The sequence below is a fragment of the Schistocerca serialis genome, chromosome 2, assembly GCF_023864345.2.
Source record: "Schistocerca serialis cubense isolate TAMUIC-IGC-003099 chromosome 2, iqSchSeri2.2, whole genome shotgun sequence".
In the NCBI taxonomy this organism is placed as follows: Eukaryota; Metazoa; Arthropoda; class Insecta; order Orthoptera; family Acrididae; genus Schistocerca; species Schistocerca serialis.
This window is the reverse complement of record NC_064639.1, coordinates 439,229,373-439,251,259: the sequence shown is the minus strand read 5'-3', so window position 1 is coordinate 439,251,259 and position 21,887 is coordinate 439,229,373. Positions and strand designations below refer to the sequence as shown.

Here is a 21,887-nt window from a genome sequence, read left to right as displayed (position 1 = left end):
ATTGCCACGATTGCCAGTGAAGAAGCTGCTGAGTAAAAAGGCTTTGTCTCCTACGAATATGACCCCATTTAACCTCGGAGGATGACGGTTTCGTGCAGAGGTTGCAATCTGCAGTTTATTTTTCTCCTGTGTAGTGAACAACATTGTAGATTTTAGAGGGTTCCAAGAGCAAAATAAAATGTGAATAGATACCCATCTCCGAAACTATCATCGACAGAGGCAACTGAGCATCGCATTCATAGGAGACAAAGCCTTCATCTAGTAGCTAGCTCCATCTCCTTCACTGACGATCGTGATAATCAGTCGCGATCACTGATTAACATCGTTCCGAGATGTTCCGCGTACCGTCCGTAAGCGAACAAAGTAGCTTTGCTGTCGAAGGGATGGTCTAGTGACATTCGACATTCTGTAGAATCGGTGACTATTTCCGGACACCGGTTCCTGTCCTCGATTTATTCCTCAAGACACCCTCTACAACACCTCGAAGGTTGTCGCAACATTTCTAGGACACCTTAGTAATTCTTAAAGTTTCCTCGTAGAAAATCGATCGATTTATTGGGGTATATGTAGTCTGAAGATGCAGCACGCCTGATCAGTAGACGCCTGCTAGTTCTATGTTATTCGTCGGCCAAAGACCGGCGAATTGAATAAAATTACATCTATTGTCGCCGGGAAATGACAGGGAACATTTTGACGCAACAAACATTGTTCCCCATGACTTGATCCGTCAGTCCAGAAAATTTGAGGCAATGACTTTGAAACACCCCGTTGGGTAAACTTATCTGACTTCGCGATATTAAGGATTGTACACGAGAAAGCAAACCAAATATCCAAACTAGAAATTATACATTTTACTCTTAAGAGACAAATACATTTATCTAACCCATGATTTAGAAAATGAACAGCTGTTGAAACTATAAAATTTAGTAATCAAAGTGAGCATGGTACCTAATTTCGTTATAGTTACCTAAATCTGTGACACTATATACTTAACTTCGTGTTAATGTGCTTAATTCCGTTATTAATTTCTTTTGCATTGTCGCTTAACGCACTTTTCATTCATTTTCAGCATCGTTTGTTTAAATATTACACATATATACCATAGCATCAGATGAATCGATGGATTAACAACTTCCATCACAGATAAAAGAGAACACCGAATCCAAGAATCTTCACGCTTTCCACTGGTGTAGTTCTCTTTAGAACTGCCGCAAATGTCATCATTTGTTTTGTTCTTTGACTTCTGTTTTCCCTTTTGCTGTGCTGCAATAGTTAGTGGAGTATTCGGTTAACGTTCAGGCCACACACTATTTCCTGCATTTGTATTATGAAATTAACTAACTTAACTTCCAGTTCATTCGTAAGGGCAGACGATCTATCCTTTTTTTCCGATGGCCACACTGAATGTCATCATCATCGTGCACTACATACCAATCCGAAGTATTCTATGGAATCGATGAATGTTTACCAGCTTCGTATATCGACCACTTTTCTTCCAAAACCTTCTGAAGTACTCCAGTAAGGTCGTCAGAGTAATAGGATTATTTTCGTTTGGTCACATAACTCATATTTGGCTTCTGCTTCTTCGCACATTTACTTAAAGATGGAGGCATTGTTTCTGAAACTGACACATCTCAGGAGTTGCCGTTTTGCTAAGCGAATGATTGAATAATAAAGCATTTAAATACGACTATGATGGCTAAGCTTATAAGTATGTTCCATTGGTAATACAACTGCATATAAATTATGACAAATTACTTGAAGGACTTACCTTTTTGAAACAGTATTACAGTATCCGCGCAGGAAACGACGTATTTTCCTCCACACAACAGACAACAAACTACCTGTTCCACACAAAGAGTTCATTCCTGTCCAAAATGCCTTTTCCGTGCTAAGACATTCCTGCCATTTGTTGAGGGCGGTTGGAACTGTGTGTAGGAAGTCCACCTTACTTAAGGACAAAGAATGTGTTTTCTGTCATGAAATAAAGTATGTTACGGAGTTAGGTAGGATCACTCCATATGCAATGACGGAAAAAATCACAACACAAAAAAAGGATTAATGTAAACTAAATTCCAGGAATACATTTGTGCAGGTAACATATTTAAGTGATTAACATTGCAAGACGACAGCTTAATAATGTAAGCGTAGGATAAGCTTTTGCAAATGTAAAATATTGGTATATTAATAACCAGTGCTGCCGAGAGGACGTACAATGCAAGCAAACAGAAGTGCGTGCACCGTGTTGTACAGGTGCAGGGCGTCAGTTTGTGGGATGGAGTTCCATGTCTGCTGCAATTGGTCAGTCAGTACAGGAACAGTTATTGGTGTTGGTGGATGACGCTGGAGTTCTCCGATAATGTCCCATATGTGCTCGACTTGGTTCAAATGGGTCTGAGCACTATGAGACTTAACTTCTGAAGTTATCAGTCACCTAGAACTTAGAACTACTTAAACCTAACTAACCTAAGTACATCACACACATCCATGCCCGAAGCAGGATTCGAACCTGCGATCGTAGCAGTTGCACGGTTCCAGACTGTAGCGCCTAGAACCGCTAGGCCACCCTGGCCGGCTGTGCTCGACTGGAAACAGATCTAGCGATCGATCGTTCTAGATAACATATCGACACTCTATAGAGGATGTTGGGTTACAACAGCTGTATATGGGCGAGCGTTATCATGTTGGTAAACACCCCCTGGAATGATGATCATAAATGGCAGCTCAACAGATCGAATCACCAGATTGACGTAGAAATTTGGAGTAGGTTGAGTGGAATTATCACTGGAGTACTCCTGCTTTCATCGCAACGCAGATTACAGCTCAAGGTGTAGTTCCAGTGCGTATAGCACGTAGAGAGGCTGGTTTGAGGCCCTCAACTGGCCTCGTCGTAACCAACACACTGTCATCACTGGCACCGAAGTGGAACCAACTTTCGTCAGGAAACACAACAGACCTCCATCCTGCACTCCAACGAGCTCTCGTCGCTTGTCAACACTGAATTCTGCAATGCAGGTGGCTTTGGGTCACTGGAATGCACGCTACAGAGCGTCTGGCTCGGAACCGCCCTAGAAGTTACCGATTTGTACAGCTCGTTGCGTCACTGTGGAGCCAACTACTGTCCAAATAGCTGCACCGTATGCAGTACGAGGCGACAGAGCCATACTCCGAACACGATGGTTTTCCCCTCTCGATTGCACCACATGGTCATCCGTCGCCAGTTTTTCCTGTAACAGTGTATTCTCCTGACCACCGCTGCCGACAATCATGTACAGTGGCTACATTACTGCCAAGTTAAAAAATGTTTCAAATGGCTATGGGACTTAACATCTGAGGTCATGAGTCCCCTAGAACTTAGAACTACTTAAACCTAACTAACCTAAGGACATCACACACATCCATGCCCGAGGCGGGATTCGAACCTGCGACCGTAGCGGTCGCGTGGTTCCAGACTAAAGCGCCTAGAACCGCTCGGCCACAGCGGCCGGCGCTGCCAAGTCTTTCTGCAGTATCGCAGAAGGAACATCAAAGTTCTCGTAGCCCCATTACACGACGTCTCTCAAGCTCAGAGAGGTGCCTTGTTGCCTTGAAGGCATTCTTGAGTAACATCAATTCACCACGTCCAATCTCAGAGGTAAATAACGCTCACGACCATTACAGAGGGTGTGTAAGGCAATCTAGATTTGCATCTTTATAACGGCGTTTCTAGCCCCACTATTACGCGATTTACGCGAAATTTGAACAGATATCATCCTTCAGATCCAGAAACACGCCAACCAACTTTGGTGTATGCCGTATAACTCCTTTTTTGTGTTGTGATTTTTTTTTCCGTCGGTGTAGCTGTTGCGGAAAATCGTCACCGTAAAGCCGTCGGCACACGGACCGTGCTGTCGAACGTTAACGTTGAGCGTGCCAAGTTCAACGTGCTGCTGAACGCTCAGGAACGATTCGACTTGTGCATACGGTACGTGGGCCCCAACGCGGTATACGCGATCGCAACGCACTCCAGCGGCAGTTGAGGGATGCTTCTAGTTCATAATCACACTGTTTGCTCAACGGGAGCGCGTAAAATTCCCACGCTAGCTCTATTAAAACGCACATTTCCTCCATCGTCCACAAAAAGGAAAGTACCATGTCCAATCAATAAGTACACAAGCTTATAAAAGTTACATTACAAACAGTGCATTACAAATTTGGAATACTTCTCCGCATAAGATAAACATTATTTCATCATTCCCACATTTGAGTAAAACCCCAAGGTCAGTCTTACTTGATCACTGTTCCTACCAAGTAGCAGAATGTTTGCAACATGTGAATTACGAAGCGTAAAAGAAGGAGCAAAATATCTTTACACAAGTAGCGCAAGCTGTCTTTTAGATTAAGCCAATCGAACAACGTTACACCTCAAAAAAAGGTGAACTTGTGTTTTCATAAACATCAAATATTATAGTTTATACATATATTAAACTAATAATAAAGTATCAGAACCCAATAAAAAGGCGAATGTTAGAAATAAAATTGGTTGTGTCAGGACGCGAATCACCGTCCCAACAAAACAACTCATTTTAGCGCAGTGACGCTATTCATTACGATTTTTTTTAATCTCATTTTGTTCGCTTTTGTTCGTTGCATCTGCTCGGGGCGGACGTCGTAAGACATCCGTTTAAACCAACATCGCAGTGACGCTATTCATTACGCTAAACCAACATAGCAACGTTAGTATCTAATCATAGTATCTTACGCTTACTAAAAACCTTAATCGTAGATATGTTACTAAGTGAAATTTAATCATAACAAATTGCACCGAGAAGAGTGCGTTTTGGGTGGATCTTCAGTGTGTCGCTGCCTTCAAATAGCCTACTCTCATTATACGCAAGTTACAATAATTCTTTTGCCACGAATATGATGTTTCTGATTATTTTATTGGATCGAATCATACAGTTACCAACGGGTTTTCCAGTGATTCTCAATTTGCTGGTGCTCAGAAACGGCATATATACTTATAGGCTTGAAATGAATGCAAATATGGCGCCTCACAACTCTGTACTGAAGGGACATGGCGTGCTTGTGACGTAGGTGGCGTTGTGCCATCTCATTGGTCAACGCTCAGACGCACGCTCTGAATATCTGACATGTCTATCTCCCTCTCTAATAAAAAAAACTGAGTTAATCGATCAACAACAAACTTAAACGGGTGTCCTACGACGTCCGCCCCGAGCAGATTCAACGAACAAAATCGAACAAAACGAGATTAAAAAAAAAACAGACATGTCAGATATTGCTCTGCACGTTCGGAAAGACTCCCGAGCGTGCTATTACACGCTATGACGTCAGAAACTCGGTACGCTCAACGTTCGGATGCACAGCGCATGTGCCGGCGGCTTAAGGGGGGGTAGGACGTCAAACGGGCCGCCACACGACATTTTAATTTCCACTGTCTATAATTTTACAAATAAATTCATAAAACTTTGTCAACACGACCATAAAGGATTCAGGATTGAAACTCATAGCAATGTAAGTTCAAAAGGATAACAAAATAATTTTTTAATTGTGAAATTTCATCTTTCTGCATCTGTTGGTTCAAATGGCTCTGAGCACTATGGGACTTAACATCTGAGGTCATCAGTCCCCTAGAACGTAGAACTACTTAACCCTAACTAACCTACAGACATCACACACACCCATGCCCGAGGCAGGATTCGAACCTGCAACCGTAGCAGTCGCGCGGTTCCGGACTCAAGCGCCTAGAACCGCTTGGCCACCGCGGCCGGCGCTGCGTTTGTTGCTATAGGTACAGTTTTCTTCACAAGTAATAGAGATTCTTCGATGAGTTTTGCACAGCATACAAACAATACTTACAGGTGTATGAAACTCTAGCATTTAATTAATTAATGAAAAAATGAATGAGCTGTTACATTTTAAACTTCATGTTTAAAAAAAACTCAAATTTTATGGTTAATTATCTCAATTTTTAGCACAGTTTTTAATAGATCTGGGATATTCTAGAGTTTCATACACCTGTAAGTATGGTTTGTATGCTGTGCAAAATTCATCGAGGAATCTCCCTAACTTATGAAGAATGTGTACCTATAGCAACGAATGCAGCCAATAGTAAGTGAAAAAATGTAAATATATATATATATATATATATATATATATATATATATATATATATATATTGTTATATTTTTGAACTTCCATTGCTATGAGCGTGAATCCTGAACCCTTTCTGGTCATGCTGACAAATTACAATGAAATGAACACCTTTAGCTGCTTACAGGCGTTGATATACGTCAACGGGGACAGATGAAAATGTGTGCCCCGACCGGTATTCGAACTCGGGATCTCCTGCTTCCATGGAAGACGCTCTATCCATCTGAGCCTCGGTGGCTCAGATGGATAGTGCGTCTGCCATGGAAGCAGGAGTTCCCGGGTTCAAGTCCCGGTCGGGGCACACATTTTCATCTGTCCCCGTTGACGTATATCAACGCCTGTAAGCAATTAAGGGTGTTCATTTCATTGTAATTTCATTCTAACGAGCTGCATGGTCACCGATGGTCTCCGTTCTTTCGGACATGTCCGAAAGAACAGATACCATCTTAGTATACAGGGTGTTACAAAAAGGTACGGCCAAACTTTCAGGAAACATTCCTCACACACAAATAAAGAAAAGATGTTATGTGGACATGTGACCGGAGACGCTTAATTTGCATGTTAGAGCTCATCTTAGTTTCATCAGTATGTACTATACTTCCTCGATTCACCGCCAGTTGACCCAATTGAAGGAAGGTAATGTTGACTTCGGTGCTTGTGTTGACATGCGACTCATTGCTCTACAGTACTAGTATCAAGCACATCAATACGTAGCATCAACAGGTTAGTGTTCATCACGAACGTGGTGTTGCAGTCAGTGCAATGTTTACAAATGCGGAGTTGGCAGATTCCCATTTGATGTATGGATTAGCACCGGGCAATAGCCGTGTCGCGGTACGTTTGTACCGAGACAGATTTCCAGAACGAAGGTGTCCCGACAGAAGACGTTCGAAGCAATTGATCGCCGTCTTAGGGAGCACGGAACATTCCAGGCTATGACTCGCGACTGGGGAAGACCTAGAACGACGAGGACACCTGCAATGGACGAGGCAATTCTTCGTGCAGTTGACGATAACCCTAATGTCAGCGTCTGACAAGTTGCTGCTGTACAAGGTAACGTTGACCACGTCACTGTATGGAGAGTGCTACGGGAGAACCAGCTGTTTCCGTACCATGTACAGCGTGTGCAGGCACTATCAGCAGCTTATTGGCCTTCACGGTACACCTCTGCGAATGGTTCATCCAACAATGTGTCAATCCTCATTTTAGAGCAAATGTTCTCTTTACGGATGAGGCTTCATTCCAACGTGATCAAATTGTAAATTCTCACAATCAACATGTGTGGGCTGACGAGAATCCACACGCAATTGTGCACTCACGTCATCAACACAGATTTTCTGTGAACGTTTGGGCAGGCATTGTTGGTGATGTCTTGATTGGGCCCCATGTTCTTCCACCTACGCTCAATGGAGCACGGTATCATGATTTCATACGGGATACTCTACCTGTGCCGCTAGAACATGTGCCTTTACAAGTACGACACAACATGTGGTTCATGCACGATGGAGGTCCTGCACACTTCAGTCGAAGTGTTCGTACGCTTCTCAACAACAGAATCGGTGACCGATGGATTGGTAGAGGCGGACCAAATCCATGGCCTCGACGCTCTCCTTACCTCAACCCTCTTGACTTTCATTTATGGTGGCATTTGAAAGCTCTTGTCTACGCAACCCCGGTACCAAATGTAGAGACTCTTCGTGCTCGTATTGTGGACGGCTGTGATACAATACGCCATTCTCCAGGGCTGCATCAGCGCATCAGGGATTCCATGCGACGGAGGGTGGATGCTTGTATCCTCGCTAACGGAGGACATTTTGAACATTTCCTGTAACAAAGTGTTTGAAGTCACGATGGTACGTTCTGTTGCTGTGTGTTTCCATTCCATGATTAATGTGATTTGAAGAGAAGTAATAAAATGAGCTCTAACATGGAAAGTAAGCGTTTCCGGACACATGTCCACAGAACATATTTTCTTTCTTTGTGTGTGAGGAATGTTTCCTGAAAGTTTGGCCGTACCTTTTTGTAACACCCTGTATACATGCTAACAAAGTTTTATTAATTTATTTGTAAAAGTATAGACAGTGGAAATTAAAATGCCCTGTGGTGCCTCTCCTGCTCCAAGTCGGCCAGTTTGATGTCGTACCCCCCCCCCCCCCTTAAGAGAGGGCAGGGTGAAGCAGTTTCTGCGAGTTGTTCGAATGCGTTGTGTAGTGGAAACCTTTCGTTCCTTACGCAACCTGACGGTCAGCACGTCACGTTCGCCAGCAGAGACTGGGTTTCGAGGCGCTGGTGACGTTAGCAGCCCGCAATAGTTGTCTAGCAGCCGGGGGATGACGAGACGAGACGAGGGGGATCTGCAAAGCGGCGCTCGTTAGCGGCGAGCTTGTTAGGCCACAGCCAGCGGCCGGCCTGCGAGCATCTAGCATCTCTGCGGCTCTGGCCCACCCGCGCTCCAGCGGGCACGCGACAAAAAGCTGTCGCCCGGCGCGGCCCGACCGCTAACTAACCGGTTTATTCACCGCCGTCGCTGGCGCTGGCGTTGTTTCCAGCTGGCCGGCCTGTCACTCGCACTTGCCACCGCGCCGCCCACCCCCCTGCCCGACGTCTGCAGACACAGATGAGTCGCCCGCAGTGGGGCGGCAATCTCGGCGATGGACCGCACAATGGCGGACGCGCGCACAAAAGCCCCACCGGCGTCTGCAGTTTCTGATTGGCTGTTTATTTCCTGGCGACGTCAGGTGGAGGCGGATGGAACGGCCGCCTTTCTAGGTCGAACCGGCCCCCGCGAATGGCTGCGCGGCTGCGGCGGAATGGGATGGGATAGGCTGAGCCGGGACCGCTCGTATACTGCCGGCCTCGTCCTGTTTTATAGATTTGGACAGGCTGCTAGTGCGGCGTCAGGAGGAAACCCAGCCTCCTCTTCTACAGCGTGCGTCTGTAAAATTTATGAATTGCCCTGTTCTCTAAATGGCAACTGCGACATGTCTGTACGGTAAAACCCTCCTGCGCGTTTCAACAAGCTAATCTCTGAAACTACAAGACGAATATTCGTGGGTTTTTCAGAGATAACTTGAGCATAGCTTTGGGGCAACATATAGGCGCTATTTCATCAAAATCGGATAGCAGAAAAAAGATATCCATAAATATTATAAAAGCATATGTATAGACTGTTAGCGGCAACGGTCTTGCCGCAGTGGCTACACCGGTTCCCGTGAGATCACCGAAGTTAAGCGCTGTCGGGCGCGCTCGGCACTTGGATGGGTTACCATCCAGGCCGCCATGCGCTGTTGCCATTTTTCTGGTTGCACTCAGCCTCGTGATGCCTATTGAGGAGTCACTCGACCGAATAGTAGCGGCTTCGGTCAAGAATACCATCATAACGACCGGGAGAGCGGTGTGCTGACCCCACGCCCTTCCTATTCGCATCCTCCACTTATGATGACACGACGGTCGGATGGTCCCGGTAGGCCACTCGTGGCCTGAAGACGGAGTACATTATAGATTGTTAAGTAAGAGCTTCCTCGGCATTACACACGGATGGTAAAGGATACCGTATTAGTTCCTTCACAACGCAAGAGGGGGAACCTCTGCCTCTCATGTAGTGTCCATAAAGCATTAGTTTACTTTTCACTCCTGACTGCGATACACAAGAAGAGACACGAGAGCAGCTTACACGTCGCCCTTATCAAAGATGTTTTGTGCAGACTGTCAAACGTAGGTTCATCGATAAAACGGAATATTGGATACAGCAAGACGACAACGATCCGAAGCACCGCACAGGCTTTGCAGCGACTGGAAAAAGGATAAAGGTGTGCACGTATTGAACTGGCTCTCACAGTCGCCTGACGCTAAACCCATTAAACATGTATGGTCTTACATCGAAATGAAGTTGCAAGAAAACTAGATCTTCCCTTTGAAACAGCTGTCAATGCATATTCGACGCATGTGGAGTTCTCTTCCATGTGAATAGCGGAAAACTTGGTTTCAAGCATGCCTGGAAGATGTCAAGCAGTTATTACGCTGCTGATAACTGGACGTATTATTAATTGTAATTACATTTTTCTTTTGTTCATATACGATCTACGTATATTTTTTAGTTTGTTTTCAAATATATTTTTCTACTGATAAGCCCGACCAAGATCTTACCCAATAGATTGTGATTATGTTCCACATCCCCTTCGAAAATCATTTATTCTCTGAAAAGAATCAATGTGTAGGTAGGAACCACTTACCTATCAAAGAGGATGGATGAAAAAGAAGTGTAGCCCACGACGCGCGAATATCCAGGCTTTGTTCATCCAGTATTTTAGAAGGACAGCACTTAGTAACTTGCGAAAAACGTTACATGTAATTTCAGACCTTTAAGAAACTTTTTGTTCATGACAACTCCCAGTAAATTATGAAAGCAATAGAGTTTATCGCTTACTACATTTTCGTTGTTCATGAAGTAAAACTGTCACATCAGACATGACATTTAGATTTAGTACGTCTTGACTACTAACTGTATTCCCGACACATTTGGCAGACAGAGTTCACATATACCACCGAATATAACTGCAAAAATGTGTTATTCAGGGACTCACAGTTCAGATGATATGTCATAAATAGATACCTTCTTGAAAACGAAAGTGGAGTGTATAATTCGCTACAGATACCGTTTAAATAAGTATTCAGCTATATTAAATAAAACTGGCGGCAACAAAAAAAAATCACAACACTAGGAAGGAGTTGTGCGACATAAACGAAAGTTGGTAGGAGTATTTCTACATCTGAATGATGATGTCTATTCAGATTTCGCGTCAGTCGCATAAGAATGGCGCTAGTAACTTCACTATGGATATACAAATGAAGTTTGCTTTAAATATACGCTGTAACGGTCGTCAGTGCTAGTTACCTTTGAGATTAGATGTGGTGAGTTGATGTTAGTCGAGAGTGCCTTTAAGGCGACAAAGCCGCCATTATCACCACCTCACTTGAGTTTAAAGGAGGTCATGTAACAGGGCTGGATATTCCCTCTGCGATATTGCAGAAAGACTTGGCAGGAATGTAGCCGTAGTACATGATTGCTGACAGTGGTGGTCACTGGAATATACGACCACAAGAACATTGGGCTCCGGCGGCCGTAGTGGCCTTGCGGTTCGCCCACATACCGCTTGTTTTCCAACAGGATAACGCTCGCCCACATACCGCTGTCGTAGTAACCCAACATACTGTACATAGTGTTGACATGTCGCCTAGGCCTGCTGGATCACCATTTCTGTCTCCAATCGAGAATATGTTGGACATCATCTCAACGTCATTCACAAATACCGTAAACCACCCTGTATTGACCGACCAAGTGCAATAGGCATAGAACTCAATCCCACAAACTGACATTCGACACGTGTCAGCACAACACATGCACGTTTGCATGATTGCACATTTTGGTGGTTACACTAGTTATTAATGTACCAGCATTTCATATTTGCAATGGCTTATCTCACGCCGTTAACTTGTGATCTTGCAATTTTTATCACTTAAATATGTTACCTAGGCAAATGTATTCTTGAAATTTGATTACTCTAAATTAATTGTTCTTTGCTGCTGCGAATTTTGTTTTTCGTCAGTGTATGTGGCATGAGATTATGTGGGCAAAGCCACGGGTGAAAAACTGCTAAACTTGTGGGTCGATTTTAGCTAAACTTGCTACACATATTATTTGCTATCTAGAAACAAGTGCTGTGAGAATTAGAGCCAGAAACCTTGTGTTAGGGTGTGGGAGATAGTGACAGAAAAGGGGAGGAAGAGATGGACAGATGGAGAGGGGGAAGGAGAGGATGGGCACATAGAGGGGGAGGAGGAGATGGGCAAAGAGAGGGCGAGGAAGAAGTGAGAGGAAAAGGAAAAAGACGAGATGGACAGAGAGGACGGGGAAGGAAGTCGGCCGTACCCTTTCAAAGGAACCATCCCGGCATTTGCCTGGAGCGATTTAGGGAAATTACGAAAAACCGAAATCAGGATGGCCGGACGCGGGATTGAACCGTCGTCCTCCCGAATACGAGTCCAGTGTGCTAGCCACTGCGCCACCTCGCTCGGTAAATATTTTATTGTCACAAGTAACTTTGACACACAACAGATAGAAATAAATGAGTAATACACTGTTATGTAAATTACAAAAAAAAAATGGATCAGATGGGTCTGAGCACTATGGGACTTAACAGCTGTGGTCATAAGTTCCCTAGAACTTAGAACTACTTAAACCTAATTAACCTAAGGACATCACACACATCCATGCCCAAGGCAGGATTCGAACCTGCGACCGTAGTGGTCGCTCGGCTCCAGACTGTAGCGCCTAGAACCGCACGGCCACCACGACCGGCTGTAGGTTACAACCGAGTGTGGTATTTGAAAATATTCAGAGGGGAGAGGGAAAGTAATTTTAACATTGTACCTTTGCGATGAACGCATTCAGCTGAAAAAATAAGAATTTTAAATTACTATGTGCTTCAATTAATCGTAATCAAATCCTTTCTGCAAATAATCTTTTCTGGAAAAAGAGAAATACTGCATATATTCGACTGCCTTTATCCAAGACTTTCAGCGTGTCATGTGAGAAACGTGCGAGTTGTTTTACATTATTGATGTTCCGGAATTCGTGGTGGGTTTCATTCGGTTCATTCTGTTACATCATTATGTTTGAGCTCAGAATATGTTCTAAAATTCTACTAGAAATGGATATGAAGGATATTCCACGTTAGTTTTGTGAATCAGTTCTGATACCATTCTTATAGTAGAATGTAGTTGATTTTTTGTTCGATGTCTGTACGGTATAGTTACAAGGGGGGATTCATTCAGATCACAAATTCCATATTGACTCTGGTAGCGGCCTGGATATTTGTTCACTTTTAGCGACTTTAGAGTTCCTAAGGACGACTGACGCTTATATCTGCATCATACATCTCAGCGGTGGTGCAGGAATTACGTTGGGGCACTATCTGTTGATTTTCATTTGTAAAGCCATATTTGAAGATTGAGTTGAGTGTTTCGGTTTTTGCTTTGTTACTCTCAAATTTAGTCCTGTCTCGTACCTAAGTGTCTGGACAATAACTTTGGTTCTACTAGCATCCGTTACATATGACCAAAATTTCTTTGGATTTTGCGAGATATCCATCGATAATATTGCATTATGGTAGTCATTGAAGACTTAACGCATTGCCCTCTTGTCATGGAGATACTCACCCAACTCCAGTGGCAGATAATACGAGAGAGGCATACTAGGAGAAACTTCTGCTGAAACTTGAGGACGCACATCAAAATACCGGTTGAAAAACGTACTCGATTGTTATATATCAAGGCTCTAACGAAACGATGCAGATATATTTCGAGAAACCGTAGAGGGGAACTTGAGGAACAAGTTGAAGGTAGAAACTCATGTCCGGAGCATCAGTCGATGACACTACAGAACGTCGAAGCTGGAAGGACTAACGTCTGTCGTTAGGCCGCCCCTTCGGCAACGGACACCAGTTTTTATGCTCTACAGTCTACTGCGTTGTTGAGGTAGGCCTGCTCGCGTTCGATATATAACGCACTGCATGCTGTCGTACCCATTACAAGATATTCTACTCGCGGTCTGTTAGCATACGAACTCACATTAAGAGCCCATGACGTGACTTGGTGGCAGGCTGTAGCTCGGCGTTATACCGCGTCGTTGGATGTCATTTCCAGTTATGGGTTCCTATCCTGAATTTCTTCCTCGGGGCACTCTCGACAAGCCCTAGTCGTTTGTCGGCTCGTTTTGTTACAAGCCTTACATGCCAGAAAGTGATCATAACAAATTCGAGCTTATAAACAGGACTACCTACAGTCTTTACGCGAACCATTCAACAATGGAAAAAGACTATGAGGTAATGGAGGGTTTGGATAAGTTGAAAGTGGTATGCAGTACACTCTCCACTAAATCCGTGAAATTGTTTGTAGATTACAAATATTGTGTTATAATTCATTCGATCTGTAGGCCTAATTGCTTTGAGACTGCGTGGCAGTGAGTATAACTGCACACAGTATAAATGTAAACAGTGCGGAGCATATGGCGTGTTGGTACAGAAGACATGTCTGATGCCTCGTGTTACTCGTTTTTGACAATGAAGATAACCGTTCTCTGCCATCTTTGTCCCGTGCGTGATCTCTTGTAAAGATAGGCCACTAATGTGAGCCCAGAAACATATTAAGCAAACAAAGAAAACAAACAACAGTGGAACATTGGTTTTACCTTATGGCATAGTATATGGAAATACTGGTCTGTTCCTTTACAGAGAATTTTGAGAACGTTTATATTTGCACAGCGACCTACCATGGACTATTCCATACGCTTTTGGGTCTCACACCATTAATACAGCAATAGGCCATACGTATAACTGACATAATTGGAAATAAAATATGAGCGAAAGGTGAGAAATGCACAATTAAACTGTAAGACCGGAGAGGCATTTAACTCTGTTATCATTAACGAGAACTGTGAATCAGTGGAACGTTTCATTATAAACATGACATACACTTGTACTGTTGCAAAGATATTTCCAGCAGAGTACAGTCAGAAAACAATTGTGCGATTAAAGAAGCCTAGCAAATTATTCTTCAGCAAACTACTGGGGACCAAGTTTGAAACATCAAAACTTAATAAAAAATCTTTTTATTAAACTCTAAAAATTTATAAACATTTTTCACAGGGGGTTAAAAGCAGGTTCTTCACCTTTTTAGAAGTCATTTTCAAAGTGCACCTTTATCAGTTTCGTTTAGTTACAGCTAGTTTCAATCTACATTCATCAAATTCGTAGTATTTAAAGGTTCGCACATTAGTTACGTATCACGTAACTTTGTGGTTCCACGTACCACATTTATCATCAGCATCCGTGATAGTAAACAGTGGTACAGGACGTACATTCCATCCACTGTTATTCAGGAACTCACACTGTATGTGGCCGAATGCTAACGGTTTCAATTTATATGCTGAGGTATACGACTTATCAAAATTTGTCGGTAGATTCAAGGCTCACCCTTTAGCTGCCTGCGGAATTGATGACTAGAATGTTTTTTTAGTATTTATGTTGCTACCCTGCAAACCACTACCATTACTTCGCCAATACAGGCTATCATTCACGCTTCTCTGAAATCCAGCATAAAACAATACACACATATACAGCAGAAATTAAAGACTTATACTTTGGGAATGTTTTGATTTATTGCCAGAAAATATGTAACAATCGTATTTACACTCTGGTAATATTCCATATTATCGCACAGGTACAAGAGAACACTTAACTTGCTCGTTATTTCATCATCGATTTCTAAATAATTATATGCAAACAGTGATTAAGTGATCCAGATGTGATCACTACCGCTGGTGATCTCCAACGATCTTATCTGTGGAACATTATTTTTTTCCTATCAATTCTGGCCCTTTTGCGAGGTGATAAAGAAGAAAAATTTTTAAGCTGAAACTAAGCAACTAATTTAAAGCTTTATTCGTATTCATCTGCCTGTCAACCAAGAGAATGTATTATTTACAAAAACACTTCAATATAATTTTCAAGTCGTTTAATTTCCGTCGTACTTCTCTCTTATCATTAATAGGTACCGCGGTACTAAATGCTTGTGTGACTGCATAGCATACTTTACAATATGATTCACGCCTTCCATTCGAATGCTGGATTCAGCTTTCCTAGCTGCGGTGGAGACGGCAGTGAGCAGCTGCAAACGCGGATGGTTCTCTAGGTTTCAGTACGTAAGTTTGTTATCCAGATTTTTATTTTTCGTGGTCATTGCAGTGTAAACAAGAAAAAGTCCGGTGGCTATTCCCTAACACACCCTCAGGGGATTTTCTTCGTGAGGTAGTCAGTGAAAGTTTGTTTGGAAAGAGCGTGCAGCAGTATGGATGTAACATTACAGGGAGAGTCTGACTGACCAAGCGTCTTTCCCTTTCCCCGTAAGGAGTACACTCCTCGCTTTGACACGCAAGTGACGAGACACACAGTTCATCTTTGTTCACAAAGACTATAATCTAACTTGGCTTCCACATTCTGATCTTGATTTGCTCCGGAGATTCTCCCAACCTAAGGCAACCATATCAGCCTGGACTGTGCCAGGAAAACCTGTCTTTACAATGGCGGCCTAGAGACGTCTTCGAACCGACATTCACGCTGACGATTTCTGATTCCGCAACCGTGCTGTAGGATAAAACCTAAACGAAGTGCAGGAATATAGTCTATGAACTCTCATAATAAGTGAATTGTCGCAAATAGATATGTTTTTTATTATAACTAGCCGTCATTTAACCGCATACAGCTGACATACGACGTTTCGTTTCTATGTTAGTGGCTGGCGAACGGTCAAGTCTTTAGCGGTGCGATCATATGTCGCAATACCTAGGCAATGAGACGTGGCGCCTACCTGCGTAGCCTTTATCAAATAAGCACTCTATATATTGCGCCAGGTAATTATTGAAATATGAAGTTTATGTTGAGCAGTGAGAAATAAACTGTTCTCGTGATGCATCTCTCCCAGATGTGAATTCAATGCATCACCGCTATCCCGGCTCGTTTTACAGCTCCTATTTCACCACTTTACAGTTCACTTTGAGCCTTGGGTCTATTTTACGAATACCGGAATGGGATATTGGATCATACGAAGAATGCGGTAATGCCTTTTAAATATTTACGAAGTCCATTTGTCGAAACTTTCCTCAATTTATTCGATTCACCTGGACGTTTCATTGGGCTACTGCGAGTTTAATGGGCCTTTTATTTTTAGGCCCACGCAGCACCCTTTGGCAGTATTGCTGACATATAGCGTTGTAGTGCAGAGAAAAGTAATGAACACGGAATCCATTGTGCCGAACACTTTTAACGAAATGAGGTGAAGTAGTGCTACTTCTATTATGGAAAGTATTTTCACTGTACTGCTAGCCCAGACAGAGTCAGCAGCATTCTCAAATTGCCCATTGATGACACTATTATCTACACGGAGGTATTGTCTCTGCAAGTAACTAGGCAACTAATTTTACAATGTATTTGGTATCTTAACAAATGCATAAATGCAAGATAGTGCCCATTCCAGTGAAAAAGAACCCAATCTTATCTCTTTACTGAATCAATGGTGAACTTACTTCGCCTCCCGTATCCTGTAAATATACAGTATAGCAGTAATATGCGAGAACGATATGTGGAGCCACGATCACGCGAAATCGTAAGTAGGAAAGGCTCATGAAAGAGTTAAATTTGTTGACAGGATTGTGTGAAACTGCGGTACGGCTGTATAGAAAGCATCCTACAAGGAACTAGGGCCACCTATTCTAGAATACTATTCTATAGTTCGGAGTTCTTATCGAGGTGGCGTTGCTTTATCTAAAAATATCAGTACAACCCGTAAAAATAAAATGCATATGATAACGGAAATTAAACAGAAAACATGAGAGAAATGTTACATAGTTCCTGCGAAACCCTTGTAGGTAAATTTATGGAACCAGTAGTCGACGAAGACTGTACAAAATTTTTGCCGCCTCCGGTATATAACATGAGTTCGGTCCATCAGAACAACAAAAAGAGAGATTAAGATGTTTACAATTAGTCATTTTGCTCTTGTCTGTAGGCGTGTGAACTAGGACACGGAGTCGTTAGTAGCCACGTCACGGATTGCGCGGCCCCTCTCGCCGGAGGTTCGAGTCCTCCCTCGGGTATGGGTGTGGGTGTTGTTCTTAGTATAAGTTAGTTTCAGTAGTGAGTAAGTCTAGGGACCGATGACCTCAGCAGTTGGTTCCTTAGGAACTCACACACATTTGAACATTTGAAGTCGTTAGTACTGCTACAAAGTATTTTCCACCGTGCACTATATTGTAGCTTGTGGAATATAGATGTCGTTGATACGAGGATGGGTTGGTTACAGAACTTGCTAGACCAGAAGCGAATCTGGTTGCAAGAATGACGGATAACGGTGAAAGTCTTGAATCATCAAGAAGATATCGTATAACCCGTCTACTCACAAGCGAACACAAGGGAAAGGCAAAAGACACGGCCAAACTATTTAACTCACACTTGACTTATCACTTGTGTAGAAGCTAAAGGCAAAAACTAAGATATTTTGGCTCAACAAAATCCATCCCTAAAATTTATGAGGAGTAATCGACTCAAAATTGAACAGGATCGATATATAATTCAAAATTGTGCATTTTTCATCATCATATATGGGTTTCTCAAACGTATATTTCTCTAGAAATCGAGGAATGACATTGTTACGACTGCCGCTTATGTAACCGTCAGGTAAACGCTGCTCAAAGAAAGCGCTGGTATATAACGACAAAGGCATCTGGCTGAAGAATAGACATCTGTTTTCTATTCGATTCTCAAATGCATTTTGCGGTTGTTGTATTTTTTATTTTTCCCGTATCGAAATAGGTAGGAATACGTTGGTTAATAAGAAAAATAAAATAATTCCGAGCAACGCTGCTGCCAGGGACCACAGACAACGGACTGCGCGATGCCTTTATTACAGCCAGGGGCGGTACAGAAATTTATTTGGAGATTTCTAAAGTGCAATGTGCTTCTCAGATCCGGCCAGAATTGCACAACCGCGAGGAAGCAACAAAGAGTTATAATCAGCTGTCTGTATCTGTTTTTCACGCGATTTTATATGTGATATAAATTAAAATTAATTCCAGAAAAACAAAATTTTTCAATGTACAAGAAGTCTGTTTTCTGCCAAATCTTCGGAAGAAACGATGTATTTGAGCAAATATTACGTCCATTACATTTTCTTGGTGCCGGTAGTTGGTAATTGTTCGAAGGAAACACGACATGTAACAGATTGAGAGAAATAACCATTGTAAGTCGACCAGGATTAAAATTTTAATTCTTTACTAGTCCTAGTCATTTGAGAAATTTATTTGCCTACCTCGTTCTTATTCCTTATTAGCTACGTTGTTAAACCTCGTATTCCAATCAATTTCGAAACGGAAAAAATACAAATGAAAAAAAAAGAAACTTACAGAACGCATTTAGGGATAGAACACGGATTATCTATGATATGTAGAAGGTTTCACGAAATACGGGGATCCAAAATATTTCATTAGCGGTTTGAGATTCAGAACAAGGTTGTGAACAAAACGTGGTACATACTGAGACTATCATTTCTCTGTGTGATTATTTTTCTTCTTTTTACTTTATACTGAATAACAATGGTTGTTAATATCAAACAAGGAACTGTGGTAACTGCGCTGGAAAACTGCTGAAAATAAGAGTGAAGTTTTATAAGCTTTGTTACTAAATGAAAGTTAATTTTTTTCCAAAAATAGGCGGGAAGTGTAGTAAATGGGAAGCCAGATCTGTCGAAAGAACTGTTTCAACTTCATTCCCAAATTAACATGTCTCCTAAAACTGTCCTATTGCAACAAGGTTCGACCTAGTATTTAGACTATTTTCAGGAAACAGTTAACCGTTGCATCACCATACTTCTCTATTCCACAGCTATTGGATGCGGTCGAGAAAGCACATCGGTGAATTAAAAATATTTCTACAGATAAAATATTTTACCAGCGTTAACTATAGAACAAATCACTCGATAGTCTACTTAAAGTCATTTGTCTAAAAGCTTGTTTCAATTTTTGGAACTACTTTTGAAATGAATTCGGGGACACAAAATATTTCACAAGCGGTTCGAGATTCAGAACAAGTTTGTGAGCAAAACATAGTACATATTATATGGTTATTTTTCTTCTTATTATTTTATCAACCGAGATATGTAGTGTGTCATATTACGTGGGGCTTGCTGTGGGGTGCTGAAATAGAGGTATCCTCACGCCGCAAATGGCGGTCCGTGAATAGTGAGCAAATGAAAGGAATATGGCGGCCGTTATTGGTCGCTACATGTTAAGCAAAGGTTTTGCACTGGCGAGCCATACTTGTATGGAAACAATTGTCTGCGGGTATTAATGAGATTGTGGAACCAACGAATCCAGCTTTATGTTCTTCCTTCGCAATGTTGAGGCGATCCACAATTTCATGGCCGCAATGACAGGTCTGGAATCTCTCGAAACGGTAGAAAATAACTATAGTGAATGGGGTTACCTATTTTCATCTAAGTTGAAGAAAAGACTTTTGATATAAGGACTACTTACGAAAACAAACTTCAGAATACCAGCTAAAACACCTTACAGTTTCACCTCAAATACCTAAGCATGCGTTGTAGATATTCGTAATCTGTTTTTGTCTTTGTTGGAACTGTGATGTATTTTGGTTCCAAAGTGCGAGAGGCATTTCCGGATGTGACATGTTTTGTGATGTAACTATTTCGTATGAAGATGTATGACAAAAAGTTAATTACTAGAAATGCATTCGAACTGGGAATTGTTTTTGATCAGGTTCAATAATGTATTCAAACGTATGGCGCAAATAATACCGAATTTCAATTTCAAATACATTTTTACTCCGTAATTTCTCGATAGATCCATGAAGCAATTATATCACCGAAATTTGTTCCAGCGAGAACCGCTAATCTTCGGAGAAAGAGAGAGGAACGATTTGCCACTTGAAAGATCAAGTAAATTTCTTTACTTCTGTGGTTAGTGATCTTGCTCGTTTTTCCGTAAACTTCCGACTCTTCATATTTTCGATTTCTTTAGTATGTTAAAGGAGATGAGATGAAAGAACTGGTTGCCTTACATTGTCGAGTAACATAGCTGCCGTACCGTCTAATTAAAATAGTTAATGACCGCTGTACAGATAATATGCGAATCGGTTTTCTATGGTGACCATTATCAGTAAGTTTATGTCGTGCGAATAAGAAACTGTGGTGCTCTTAAAGCCAACTTAATGAGTATGTTTCGGAAGTGCAGTAACGACCGTGCCCCGCCCGACTGTACAAGCCACAGCTCTGACGTCACCGGGCGGTAGCGGAGGGGCTGCGTTCTTTTATAGAAGATGATAACGATTTTCATATAGTCTGAAGAGGCTTCCCTGAGTGATTTTGACATCAGTAGCCCTTCAGAGAATGTGGTTCATATACGATGAACAAGACAGAAGCTGCGTTAAATTTAACACCTTAACTGAGTGAACCTATCAACTACGGCCGACATTGTTCTGACCTTCCGTTTTATAATCAGAAAAATTAATTTCTATTTACACTTCTACTGGCGAATAAATGATGGTTGTTCCTTCTTTAGCTTGCGCTGCCAGTCACCAGCTCAACTTGTTTATTGAAGACGCACCAATTACACATATAGGTTGCTTCTTTATTCCCATTACAGGCTGCTCGAGATTGTAGCGGAGGCGTAGTAGATAAAGTTTTGATGAGTGACCCATGTTCAGAAATGTACTGTTTGGATATGAAATAAGTTTGAAGACAGGATCACTTTCAAACCTCCCTCTTCACAATATGCACGTAAAGTGGCAAGAGCGCCCTTGTCATGCCATATTGTAATGTTGACACGCATACCGTTTTAGTCTGGCTACAACGACGGCTGGGGGACACTGGTACATTCGCAACTGGGAGGGTTGACTGTGGAAGCCGACGGACACGCCGAAACCTCGAATTCGAAGAGGACGTCCTTCGACGTGTAGAGGAGGACTCGACGACGCGTATGCGAAACACTGCTAAGCAACCGTGGGCTTCTGTAAATTACAAAGGTCGAAGGTCACGGTCTCCACTGTGGGTGTACGGTGAAGTGGGAGATTTAAAAGTGATCCGATATTCAAAATTATTTTAAGAAA

The 21,887-nt window shown here is 42.3% G+C and overlaps 1 protein-coding gene and 1 non-coding gene across 2 annotated transcripts in view; one reads left to right on the top strand and one right to left on the bottom strand.

Annotated features, from left to right (window-relative positions):
- LOC126456044 (tolloid-like protein 1) overlaps nucleotides 1-21,887 on the bottom strand; it is a 1,300,043-nt gene that overhangs the window by 490,435 nt on the left and 787,721 nt on the right. The gene's annotated exons all lie outside the window — the stretch shown is intronic.
- Nucleotides 6,381-6,454, top strand: Trnap-ugg (transfer RNA proline (anticodon UGG)). Its single transcript has one exon. It is a non-coding gene; the product is annotated as a tRNA-Pro (tRNA).